General features: G+C 53.1%; 1 protein-coding gene across 9 annotated transcripts in view; it reads left to right on the top strand.

Moving 5' to 3' along the window:
- rbfox3a (RNA binding fox-1 homolog 3a) overlaps window positions 1-12871 on the top strand; it is a 423712-nt gene that overhangs the window by 370670 nt on the left and 40171 nt on the right. The window lies entirely within an intron of this gene.

Here is a 12871-nt window from a genome sequence, read left to right as displayed (position 1 = left end):
CCTCCATCGGAATTTCAGAGAGAGAGAAAAAGGCAAGAAGAGGACAAAAACACACACACACACACACACACACACACACACTTCCCCACTACAGTCAATTAAGCGTTTGGGGGGAGATGGAGTGTGATAGATCAATGTTATCTTTCAGATCTTAATAACTGGAATTAACTGCAGATTAGATGTGGCCCCGTGCGGCCGGGAGCCGCAGATACCACTGCTTAGTGGGAGTTCTAGCACCGTCGGGCGGCCCGAGATACGAACAGGGAGGCCGGTAGGATCCTGCTGCATGCAGCGGGGAGGGGGATGCCGGAGCGGGCAGGATGGACGGGATGAGAGAAGCGGAGTCTCCCCACCCCCCCTCCTGTCGCGTGTCACCGCCTTTGTGACGAGCCCTGATTGAATCCGGCACGGAGGCTGATTTACATATGTTTGCCATTGTTACCGGGGTTACTGAATATCATGTAGCAGCTCTGGTGGGAGCCGCAGCCGGCCGGACCGCAGACACGCCGCGAATCACAAGCAGCTCCTCTCCAGCGCCCACTTCACTCACCTCCCTCTCTATTCCCATCTCTCCTCCCTCCCACCCTTCCTGCTCCATCCTTATCCGAGGCCCTTTTTCGATGGATGGCAGTGGCAGCCCAGAAGAGGGGCCAAGGGTTTGCGGGTTCGAGCCCGGCGTCCGGCCCGGCCTCGCCGGCGCCGAGCAGGCGGTGATCGGGTGATCGCTGTTCGTGATCACTGCTTGCTGAGCTGTTAAATTAGATTCCCCCGTATTTCCATCAGCACCGGCTGTCCCAAAAGAATGGAACCCGATGCTGGCCAATCAGATTTGGAGAAGAAGGTTAATGTCTCTGAGCCTCCTGCAGGAAGAGGGGCTGTGTGTCTGTGTGTCTGTGTGTGTGTGTGTGCGTGCGTGCGTGCGTGTGTCTGTGTGCGTGTGTGTGTGTATGTGTGTGTGTGTCTGCGTGTGTGTGCATGTGCACGCATGTGTGTGTGCGTGCGCATAGTGTTTTTTTTGAGGGACACATCTTAACGTCTCATTATGTCTTGTGGGGACGCCTCATGAAATTGTTGTCAGGTGAAATTAATCAAAATATTGTATTTCCACAACAGAACAACAAGTGCTGTCTGCAAGCTGAAGACGATGCAGTGTCTGCGCAGTGATACAATGACATTGGGGCCAGGTGGGGGGGCTCGTGTGGAGGGGGCTGGGCTGTAGCGAGACCGAGCTTTGCAGCTGAAGGCGGGGAACTCATTTGCTTCTTTCTTCTTCTTGACTGGTACAGTTAGAATTTGAATGTTTTGTAAGAGAATTCATTTTGCATCCATCCATCTCTCAAAGCCACTTATCCAGGGCTGTGGTTTTATACTGGGGCGTGAGGCAGAGAGCAGCCTGGAGGGGGCGCCGGTCTGTCACAGTTTACAGGCACTGCTTTACTTAAGCAAATGCCTTTGGGCTATGGGGCCCTGGGGGGAAGCCAGAGTGTCTGATGGAGACACGCACAATAATGGAGATGTGAACCCCACACACACAGCAAGGTGGGGTTCAAACCCCAAACCCTGGAGGTGAGCTGTAGAGGTTCCCTCTCAGCCACTGGGTCACCCTTCCTATAAAATACAGCCTCTTCCCAGGTTATGATGGGGTTACGTTCAGATAAGGCTATTATAAGGCGAAAATATCGTAAGGCAAAAATATCGTAAGGCGAAAATGCATTTTAATACAGTACACCTAACATAACAAACATCAAAGCCTATATCTCATGTAATTTATTGAATAATGTACTGAAAAACATTTACCTATCATAAAGTTGAAGTATCATAACATGGACCATCGTAACCCAGGGAGCATTTCAGTATGTGATTGAGAAATTGTGAACGGGCCAAGTGGCATGTGGGTTCAGGATGTGACAACAAGGGTCTGACTCAAGCATCCTCAGTGCAGGGGTGTCGTGGTGCAGCCTTACCCAGCCCGGTCCGCAGTGACCCACAGACAGTCCGTGTTTTTGCTCCCTCCCAGCTCCCTGTCTGAGGACCAGCTTGGGATACCCTGGCAGATTCAGGGGGCCCGGCACTTAACAGGGGACCTGAATGTATAAAACGATACACAAAATTGGGCTGGGGGGGCAGAGTCAAAATGATAGGGGGACCCAGAATTTCTAGGCCTGTAAAACACCGGCGGGCCACTAGCTCCTGAACAACCGAGCCTGCAGCCCCGCTTGTTATGATAGAGGGACAGTGCAAAATGTGGCAATTATAGCAGACCGTTGCTAATGCATTCAGAAATAAGTGGGGAAAGTGAGTTGAAAGTTTATGAAGACTTGATTGGCTCTGTCAAGCTGTGAATGCAATCACAGGAGCACGGCATCTCCCCTTGGTTTTCACTATTACTAACGCTTTTATTGGATTTTTCAATTAGAGGGCAATTAGTGTACACTGTTGATGAACAGGCTGGCATAATTGGTACCAGATACAAATACACATTTATGCAGCATGCAAATTAAAACGGCCAATTAGCAGCTCTTTCAACAGGGATTTTTTTTTTTTTTTACTAATTCCGTGACTGTATTATGGCTTTCAAACGGAGTGTATTTTACAGGGGATTTGGACTTAGGGAAGCGGATGGTGTTTCTGGGATTTCAGACAAACTGCTCCTTGAAGATTGCCGGGTCGGCGTTTCAGAGGCGTCCCACACAAAGAGGTTTGGGATATCACAGGCGCTCACACTGTAGCCCAACCCACCCACGCGTCACCCCAGGGGGCGCGGACGCGGGCTTTTACATAAGCGAGGGGACGTGAGGTGAAAGATGCTGGGGCAAAATGGCGTCGGACCAAATGTAGCTCCGGACCAAGCGTAATGATAAGAGGCTTGTTTCATTAGCGGTGGTGAATATCAGACATCCATCTATCTGGTACCGGGTAACTGGGTCGGGGGGCTGGAGTGGGAACCTAGCGGTCACAAGGAAGAGACCCCCAGGATAGGATGCCTGTCATTGCAGGGCACACACACAAACACACTATGGGCATCTCCAAGACACTAATTCCCATAAGTACATGTTGTCGCAACACAGTGGGAAACCGGAATTCCCAGGGCCGGGAGTCGGAGCGCCGGACCCAGCGCTGTGCAGCTGCCCGCTGAGCCGCCCTGCCCTCCCGGTTATCCAACATTGTCATGCCAGAAACGGGAAGGGAAAGGCAGTGGGAGTTTGGCCACATAAATAAAGCAGCGCTGATAATTCTGCCGGGCTGTTTGAGGCTATAAATTGGCGTGTGAGGCTGGGCCGCGCGCTGCTCAGGTGCCTGGAACTCCATTCCTCCGGCTGTCAGCTGGGCGCGGATTAATCGGCGCCGCGACGTGGCCGTTAGCGGCGAGGTGGGCAGAGTTATAGATGGGCGCGCCCGCCCCGCCACCGGTGGGGAATGGGCGCGCTGGCGGAGCGGGACAGCCTAATGGCCCCTGAATAAAATAATATTCCATGCGACAAGCAGACCGACAGCCCTAATTAATAAAAGTTATTAAAAACTGCTGTCAGGGGACAGGATGAATTAGACGGGGGAGAGTTATGAAGCTGCTCAGGTGGGGGTTGCCATGCCGATGGGGGCTTTTATTTGGGGGGGGGGGGGTTTCTGTGAGAGAATGTGCGGGAGGTATTTTTGTTTTGGGTTATTATTTTTCCCCCCCGTCAGCGCCGCGAGTGAGGTGTGACTTTCCTGAGCCTCGCTGAAATATGAATATTGCCGAGGTGGGGTGACCCAAACGGGCCGTTCTGAGGAATCGCCCGTCCGTTATTGGTGACCAGGGGGGGCAAGCTGGTCTCGGGGAATCGCGGTCCCGCCGCCCGCCTGTTTCCTTTGTGCCTCATGGAACTGATTAGACAGACGTACCAGTAATGGCACCGACCGCTGTAGACCCGTGGAGACCTCACCGCTAATGCTGTGGGCACAGGAGGACAGGGGCCGCCTCACGGTGCCTGAGGGTTCCTGTTTTGGGCCCTGGAATGATCACTTTTTGCCTCAGTGCAAAGCTTCCCAGTAACTGTGCCCCCCTCCCCATTTAATCCCACATGTCACCTTAAAGTCATGCGTCGTCGTGACATAAAGCCTCACGGGGCAGCCCGCTGCCGCTAATTCCCTTTAAATGGTTCCGTAATTGGCAGGGAATCGTTAGCATGAGAATGCGCTTCATCGTTAGGAGAGGAGTGCCCCCCTCCCCCCCCCCAGCTGGCCAGGGGAGGGTGCTGTGGGGTTATAATTAGCACACGCCAGCCGAGGAGCAGAATTTCGGAAACGGGGGAATCGTATGATTTGTCTAATTGAAGCAGATTCGGCCCGGCCGCTGGTGTACTTGTTTACTAACAGAATGTCTGCCGTGTCTCAGCGCGCATCGCTGACCGTTCTCCTGGGCCGGGCCCGGCTGCTCTCCCCGGGCCGGGCCTGTCTGATGTTTGCACCGCGCATCAATATTAATGATGAAAATAAGAACTTTTCGGCCGTATTTGTGTGGCGGATGGTGCCGTCTCATTCCTTCTACATTCGGCACTCCGCACTCTGCCATGAAGTTGCCTGACGTTTCCTGTCCTGCCCCCTTCCCCCGCCCCCCCCCCCCCCCACTCACACCATCTCCTGCCCCTGTTTTTCTCTTTTTTCATATCAGGGCTATAAAAGCTAAATGACTGACTTGTCTGAAAGTGGCATCTTCATGGAAAAGGACCTTCCCCCTCTCTCCACCCCCCCCCCCCCCCTTACAACTTCTCCCTCCCAAAGCCAGAGAGGTAATGAGGCACTGCCTCCAGTCTGGGGGGGGGCACTGCCACGCCAGAAAGACGGAAAACATGCATGGACACTCCACTGTGGTTCTTTTTAATGGCCGCATGTACATATCAGAGGAAGCCCTCCTCCACCCCCCCGACCTGCGTCGGCAGGCCAGTAGAGTTAAGGTCTGCTTTGTGAGCTCCTGCGTATTTCAGCAGCCCCCCCACTCAGTGTCTCTGTGCCGCCTCGGGGTCCCCCTCCCCGCCCAGTGCAGGTCCGACACTGCGACTCATGTCACAGAGTCCCTCTGCGCCTCAGACGGGAGCTTATTAGAGCACGACATGAGGCGCTCGCATGAAAATGTCATGTCGATCCGGGGATCAATCCGGAATACTTGTAATGTAAAATTGATCAGCTGGTCTGGTTGGCTGTGGGGGGAAAAGGCTGCAGTACCTTCAAAGGGATCCATTCATTTATTTTTAAGCATCCTGGTTTTGCTGAGGGGAGGTAGCGCAGCACCGGCGGGTACAGTAGGGGGCGCTGGGTGACGCTCCTGCTGCTGTTTGTATTTACACGGTGCGCTTAGAAGCGAGCGAGTAGCGTGTAATTTCGGGCAAAGCGGCGCTCCTTATCTCTGGCATTCGGCAGCAGATCAAAGCCCCCCCCCGGTGTCACGCTGAAACGGAGGGGGCGCTCGGCAACATTGCCACTTCCTGCCACTACCCGTGCAGGCGCATCGGCCGGCGCCCCTCCGCATCCTGAAAACCCATGTAACGAGGCGTTTCATGCCTCCTCAGGCCTGAGGGGGCGCTGTAGCCAGACAGGCCGGCCCTACAGCCTTCCTCACCATTATCATCGTCAATGTCCTCATCAGAAATCTCTTCAGATACGCCACCCATCTCGCTTTGATGCCATATCTGCAGGGAATAACCCCCTGTAATATGATAATAACATCGATCGTTGTGATACCGTGACAGAACCGAACTGAGAAAAACATTTAATGATGGGAGTTGGCAGTACGAGGCTGAGCAAAACATGTCACCGGGAAACGGCGTCACACACTGGCACCGTCTGAGTGACCGGAGAGCAGGGTGGATGGAAAAGGGGGCGAAGGTGATACTCGAAAGCGAGACGTTTGTGGCATGAGGGCTGCATTTCCATCAGGGCGCCGCGCAGTGCTGACTGCAGTTGTGAAAACAGTTTTTCCAATTTTCCATTTGCTCCTTTCGATTTCTTCCCAGTTCGGTGAAACTCCAGTCAATATGGACTCTGTGGAAATGAGCACGTCCGCGATATTTAAATATCTGGTAGCTGATGGGGTGCCGCTGCCTCTGGAGCTTGTGGCAGCCGATGCCTGCGGCTTCAGTGCCCCCCCCCCACTTTCCAGGCCCACTGTTGGTCTGAGTTCCTTCAACTTGGACCAGAGCTACAGTAGGACTTACATACACACATTGGCTTCGGCCCAGAGTAATGTGGCCTTGCTGAGCTGTGGATGCGAGTTTAGTAGCTGTTTGGATATCAATTCCTGTGTTGGATGTTAGCCCAGCCTGGATGACTGGCTTATCTGATCAGGACCCATAAAATAGAGCCCTGTAGTCAGTCACAATGCTATCCATAAAATGCAGGCCCTATAGCCAATCACAATGCTATCCATAAAATGCAGGCCCGGTATCCAACCAGAATGATATCCATAAAATACAGGCCTTGTAACCAATTAGGGCTCTACCCATAAAAACAGGCTGTGTAGCTAATCAGGACCCCACCCCTAAAATAAAGACCCTGTAGCCGATCAGGATGCTAACTGTAAATTACATGCCCTGTAGCCAATCAGGATGCTACCCATAAAATGCAGGCCTTGTAGCTAGTGTGTGAAGTACCCATCAATATTCTGGGGGTCCCCATCTCCCTATTGTTGCGCAATACCGAACTTGAGACCCCCTTAAAATTTTGCTTTTGAGGCTTTCAGGGGGTCTCATGGGTTAATCGAGGGTGTCGGACCCCCCCGTATTTCGCACACTGCTTGTAGCTAATCAGGACCCTGGCCATAAAAAACAACACCTGCAGCCATTCAGAATTCTACCAATACAGTATAGGCCCTGTAGCCAATCAGGATGCTAACCATAAAATACAGACCCTATAGCTAATCAGGACCCTGCCCATAAAATAAACAAGCCCTGTAGCCATTCAGAATTCTACATATAAAATATAGGCTCTGTAACCAATCAGGATGCTAACCATAAAATACAGGCCCTGTAGCCATTGAGGACCCTACCCATAAAATATAGGCCCTCTAGCCATTGAGGACCCTACCCATAAAATATAGGCCTTGTAGCCAATCAGGACCATGCCCATAAAAAAACAGGCCCTGTAGCCATTCAGAAGCCTACCTATAAAACACAGGCCCTGTAGCCTCCTGGGAGAGATTGTTAGGGACAGTTAGAAGTCTAAGGCATTGATTCTAGCCACCTTTGCCAGTGGCTTTGGGAGGGTAGCACCTCCTCACTGTTGGGCAGGAGGCCCCCGGTGTACTTGGTCCCCTGTCCCAGCATCTAAACGAGTATGTGGGGGGGGCTGGGAAAAGAGCACTCGTCTCATTGATGTGTGCGGGGTCTTGTTAAGGAGAGGCTCATGATCCAGGTCTGGCTGGCCAAAAGAACAGCAGGGATCCTTGTACCCATGCCCTGGGGGAGGGGGGGGGGGGGCGGTAGGAAAAAGGGATTGTATGATTGGAAAACAAAATTCTGCTTGGAAATGATTTCCTAAGTAAGGTTTTCAATCCAATTTACACCAGCACAGTGCTGGGGGGGTTGGTGAGGGCCAGGGGCTGTGCAGGCACTCCATCGAGAGGAGATCGATATGCCCGTGCTGACTGCGGCACGCTATCCCAGCAGCCCCGGCGGCATCGCTGCATCACACAGCCGGGGTTCCGGTGCCCAGGGCCAACCTGCACACCAACACATTTAATTAGCGTGGGCAGCCCCCAATGCGGAAGCCGGCCTTGTTAAACACCCAATTAATTGCTTTCCTCGTACCCCACAGACACCGTTTGCCCCCTCTTATTAACACTGGCCAAACAGTAAAAACAGGGTGGAGTGATTGTGAACTCTGTTTGCCGAGATTAAAGATTACGGCGAGCGCAGCATGCGCTGCGGCGCCCGCATCCATCCCGCCCCCATAAACGGCGCCACGTGACATCGTTCATCACTCTGGCGGCACGGGGGCAGAAGCGCGGCCCGCCATCATGCCTGCGTGGCACTGCTGCTTCGGCGAGTGGGGCACAGCGCCTCCTGCAGGCACAGTCTGCACAGCCACATTCCCGTGGTCAACTTGGGTTTACGTAAATTTAGCACCTATCAGCTTCCGCCAGCACGGCTCTGAAAATCCGCCCCCACCATCCGGGATTAAAGTGAGCCCCCCCCCCCCCCCCCGCTGGTAAATGGAGGTGGGATAGCTGCGGCGAGCCTTTGGCAGAGAGCCCTTGGCACGCGTCATCTTGGAAGAAGGGGTTAAAGGGGTGGTCCAAACTGTCGAGCTGGGATGCTTTTTTTTTTCCTCGCTTCCTCTGCTCACAGCATCCCCCCCCCCCCCACATCTTGAGGGAAATAAACTAATTTAGTGTGCGTTGACTAGGATTCGCGGCCCGGTTTCGGCGCACCGGCTGCCGGGAGGGGCAGGGGGTGTGCCCCTGATAGAGGTGCAGATAATATGATTTAGCTCATAGCAGAAATCATTTACCAGCGCAATTTGTCGACAAGGATCTGGGGATGTTTTTTTGTGTATCAGCCGCAGTCACATTGATCGAACTTCCTCAGCCTTCACTCCCCTCTCCTCCACATTCATAACATCCCTGTGTTGCCACGAGTGGACGGCGCCATTTTTTACAGCCGGGAGAAAAGGGTGCCGAGTGCATTAAAACGTAGCGCCTGGGCACCGCAGAGATATATTAAATATCAATTTCTGATTTAGGTTTATTAAAAAGAAAACTTCAAGGCAAGCAATTTTTTCCAGCTTCACAAAAGGGTCCGGGTGCCATTTTTTACGTCTGCCCGTCCCGACTGCCTTTGTCTCACCGTGGCTTGTCAACAAGTGTACAGTGATGGGTGGTGCACATTAGCGGGCAGGCAGCCCATTTCCCAGCTGTAAAGGACGGGCGGCCGCTGCTGCAGGCTGTAAATCAACCCCCCCCCCCACCCCCCCGGCGCGCACCACGGTGATCCACTGGCGTTTTTGTTTTTCTCCCTCTCTTGCACGTGAGGGCCGTCCCCCCCCTAGGCCTCCTGGTGAGGAACTCCGTGGGCGACCGCGTGCCGGGGGAACCCAGTCCGGAGGGGAGTCTGGGGGTCCGGGCGGAATCCAGGGCATCTGGGCAGCGCCGATGTTTCCAGAACATTCTGTTTTCGAGCTGCTGAGCCAAGACTCCACGGCCATTATGACGCGCTTTCCTGCTCCCGTTTCGCTGCTTAGGAGTAAAGACAGGAGGTTTATGGAGGGGTGAATGGGTGGGGGGGGGTGGTTTCTGAGAAATGGGGGAGCAGCAGATGGAGAATGACGGTTGGGGGGAGATTGGGGGGTGGGGCACTTGGGGGAGGGGGGGGCGGCATGCTGATGACTTGGAGGCAGGTCGCTGCCAGTTGGGGTGGGGGGGGGTCACCCAGCCTGTGATCGGGGCCCTGGGACCCGGCACGGCCCCAGCGGCCCAGCTCTCTCTCCCCAAGCCTGTCCGGCTCCTGGACTGCAACGGCAGAGTGCTTTTTCATTTGGATAATGGAGCATTTCCTTAATTGAGAGGACAGTCTCATTTGTTTGCCAACATGTCAATGGCTGTGCCTCTCATCGTTTCCACTACATTTACATTAATGCAATTCTCTGCACTCTTATTAAACAGAAGCTCTTTCTAGTCCGTTGATGGTGCAGCATGAAAGCTAATGCCGCTTAGTCGCTGCAAAATGCCAATAACAATAACATAGTGAGAAATGTCTTATTTCCTCTCACCCTCCACATGCCGCGTCTTTCAGCAGGAGATGAAAGGATAACAGATAAACTACTTCATATAAGTTTTTTTTTCCTTAGTTCTACTTTGCAGCCTTCTTAGCTATTTAAAGGGGTATTTTTTGTGGTGTTTCCTAATTATCCACTCTGTTCACATTGGTATCGTAATCGTGTCCGATTCCTATCATAATTGCATAAAAATTTGGTTTTGACTTGATTTTATGTCCTGTTTTGTCTCAAATAGCAGTTGTAAATGACTCCAGCAGCTGGAGAAATGAGATTGGCGTTGTTTCTGGATAATTGTCTGTGAAAAATACTGGACCCTGTTTTCAGGACAGTGAGCTATTTCTGAATGACATCACCACACCTAGAAATGTCAGTGTTTACTACACAAATATAGACTTTCAAACTTTTCTTTTCCACCGCACGAAAACACAGAGGTTTTGTTATTTCCTAGAGATCACTTTCATGTGAAGTTAAAGTGAGTCGGGTTTTATTCTGCACAGTACTGGGTCCCGCGGAGCACTGTAACCGAGCCGGGTCTGTGTCTGTGGAGTACATCGATTGCAAGTCTTTGAATGGTGATGGTCGTTGAATGAATGCTGAGGTGTGCAGGTCTGGATTCCTATCGGGCTGAATTCTAGCAGGTATGTGAGAGTGGACGTGGGCGGGCTTTTTCCACGCGACGCCTGTTATTGGCTATGCTTTTAACCAATACCAGGTCAGGTGTGACCACCTCTGGGCTACTCCAGCAAAGTGTGATGCATTCCAGGGTGAAACCATTTCCATCACATGACCACAGGCCAATAGAACAGCAGGACAGTGATTGCAGGGGCCCCATTTAGGTCAGTTTCTAATAAACCGCCGCACCTTCTGTCAAATGTTTATGTAATGGTGGGTACTTATCTATGTGTTAATGCCAGTCCATGCAATGCTGCTGAAGTCGGATTCCTGACCGGGGTCCCGGCAGTGTGCTGGGCCCCAGCAGTGCTCTGGGCCTTGGCAGTGCTCTGGGCTCCAGCAGTGCGCTGGGCCCCGGCAGTGTGCTGGGCCCCGGCAGTGATCTGGGCCTTGGCAGTGTGCTGGGCGCCGGCAGTGCGCTGGGCCTTGGCAGTGTGCTGGGCCCCGGCAGTGCGCTGGGCCTTGGCAGTGATCTGGGCCTTGGCAGTGTGCTGGGCCCCGGCAGTGCGCTGGGCCTTGGCAGTGCGCTGGGCTCCAGAAATGCATTGGGCCCCGGTAGTGCGCTGGGCCTTGGCAGTGCGCTGGGCTCCAGCAGTGCGCTAGGCCCCGGCAGTGCTCTGGGCCTTGGCAGTGCTCTGGGCTACGGCAGTGCTCTGGGCCCCGGCAGTGCTCTGGGCCTTGGCAGTGCGCTGGGTCCCGGCAGTGATCTGGGCCCCGGCAGGGATCTGGGCCTTGGCAGTGCGCTGGGCCCCGGCAGTGCGCTGGGCCTTGGCAGTGCGCTGGGCCCCGGCAGTGCTCTGCACCCTGGCGCAGGGACAGTAAACTGAGTTGCCTGTAGACCTGTCACACGTCCCCCAGCTTCCTCAGATCTAAGTGGTCTGTGCAGCTCTTGGCTTCTGGATGATAAAATTAAAAGTCCATCCCCCCCATGACTGGGGATTATTGCCTTCTTATACCTGGGCTCCTTGGCCAAGGGTCACACTTCATGCTGGAATGGCAGGCCCATGTTTGTGTTAGATTAATATCCTCAAATAAACCCCCCAATGGAGCAGCCACGTCTCTCGTCTGTGCCCCCCCCGTCCACCCCCCCTTCCATAAACACCAGCTCCCGGCCCCTTGCCGCGCCCCCACAATCACACGCCGACAGCGGAACCGACCCCAGAGTTTGCGGAGTGTCAGTAACCGTCAGCCCCCCCACAAGAGAAAATCAAACTGTCTGAGCGATGGGACGCTGTCAGATGGAGTGCGCGGAATCCGCCACTGACCACAGGAGGGGAGGGCTGTGGTGTGTGTGTGTGTGTGGGGGGGGGGGGCTCTCATTTCCCCCTTGACATCTAGAGTGAAGGAGACAGGGATTGTAAAGAGAAGAAAAACCCACATAAGGGAAACAGCTGCTAGTATTAGAAACCTGTAATTTAAATCAAAGGTTATAATCAAAAATTTATCAGTTAATTGATCTCTTGCCCGGCGCTTGCCAAGAGAGCAATTTAGATTCTTCTCGTTCCAGCCCCATGAAGCTATCGAGCGATGTTCTACAAAATAAAGCGTGTTGGCCTAATAATGATCAAGCAATTCTCTAATCTGCCCTGAAACGTGATATGATAGCCCCTCTCCCCAAGCTGTTTCTTGTGCAGGACAGCGTTAATATTCACCACCAAAGAAGGAGGGGGGGGCGGGGCGGAGGAATGCCCCCCCCCCCCACTCCAAAAGAAAAAATAGTTCCAGTTAACTGTCACACGCTTGACAAATTTTTACTTTGAAGCACTGAATTAACTTGAAATTCATTTCAAAGCCTGTTATCTCGTACCTTCTGTCTGTGCTCCGGGACACAACAGAGGCATATTACACAAAGCTGAGTAGCTGTTAGAGGGGTTTCTGCTAAAGACTGCACTCCTGCTGGGTAAATCCCACTCACACTGATTGTGACTCGCGCGCGTGTCTTTGCACTGATGTATATCAGTCAGCATCTGTGCTGACGAGCACAGCGTTCGGAAATCACCTCCCTGTGGGGGATTTGCTGCCCCCCCCCCCCCACGCGCACACACACACACATATTTCTCTGTCATCTATATTTATTGTCCACTCTCAGCTGGCCCCCCTCCCTCATTATTTAGTCCATTTCATCGTGCATTGGCGGAGGCGTTCGGGGGCTGTTCTCCGATGGGATGGCAACAGTCTAACCTCCCCCCATTCCCCCGACATGACGACCAGCTACTCGATGGCGAACGCCAGCAGAGCATACATCATGCTGCCATCCCCTCCATAGCGCCATCCTTAGTGGCCGCAGACGAGCACCGCTTACTACATGCGTGTTATGTAATCCAGTGAGAGATATGTATGTGTATATATATATTTGGTAGGGGAATACTTTTTATCTTAAGCTATTTTGTGCTGCAGCAAATTAGAAAAAAAGAAGTAGAAGCCGGTTAAATATGTGCGCAGTAATTGCCTG

The sequence above is a fragment of the Paramormyrops kingsleyae genome, chromosome 5, assembly GCF_048594095.1.
Source record: "Paramormyrops kingsleyae isolate MSU_618 chromosome 5, PKINGS_0.4, whole genome shotgun sequence".
In the NCBI taxonomy this organism is placed as follows: domain Eukaryota; kingdom Metazoa; phylum Chordata; class Actinopteri; order Osteoglossiformes; family Mormyridae; genus Paramormyrops; species Paramormyrops kingsleyae.
Note: the sequence above shows the minus strand (reverse complement) of the source record. Positions and strands in the feature narration are given on the sequence as shown.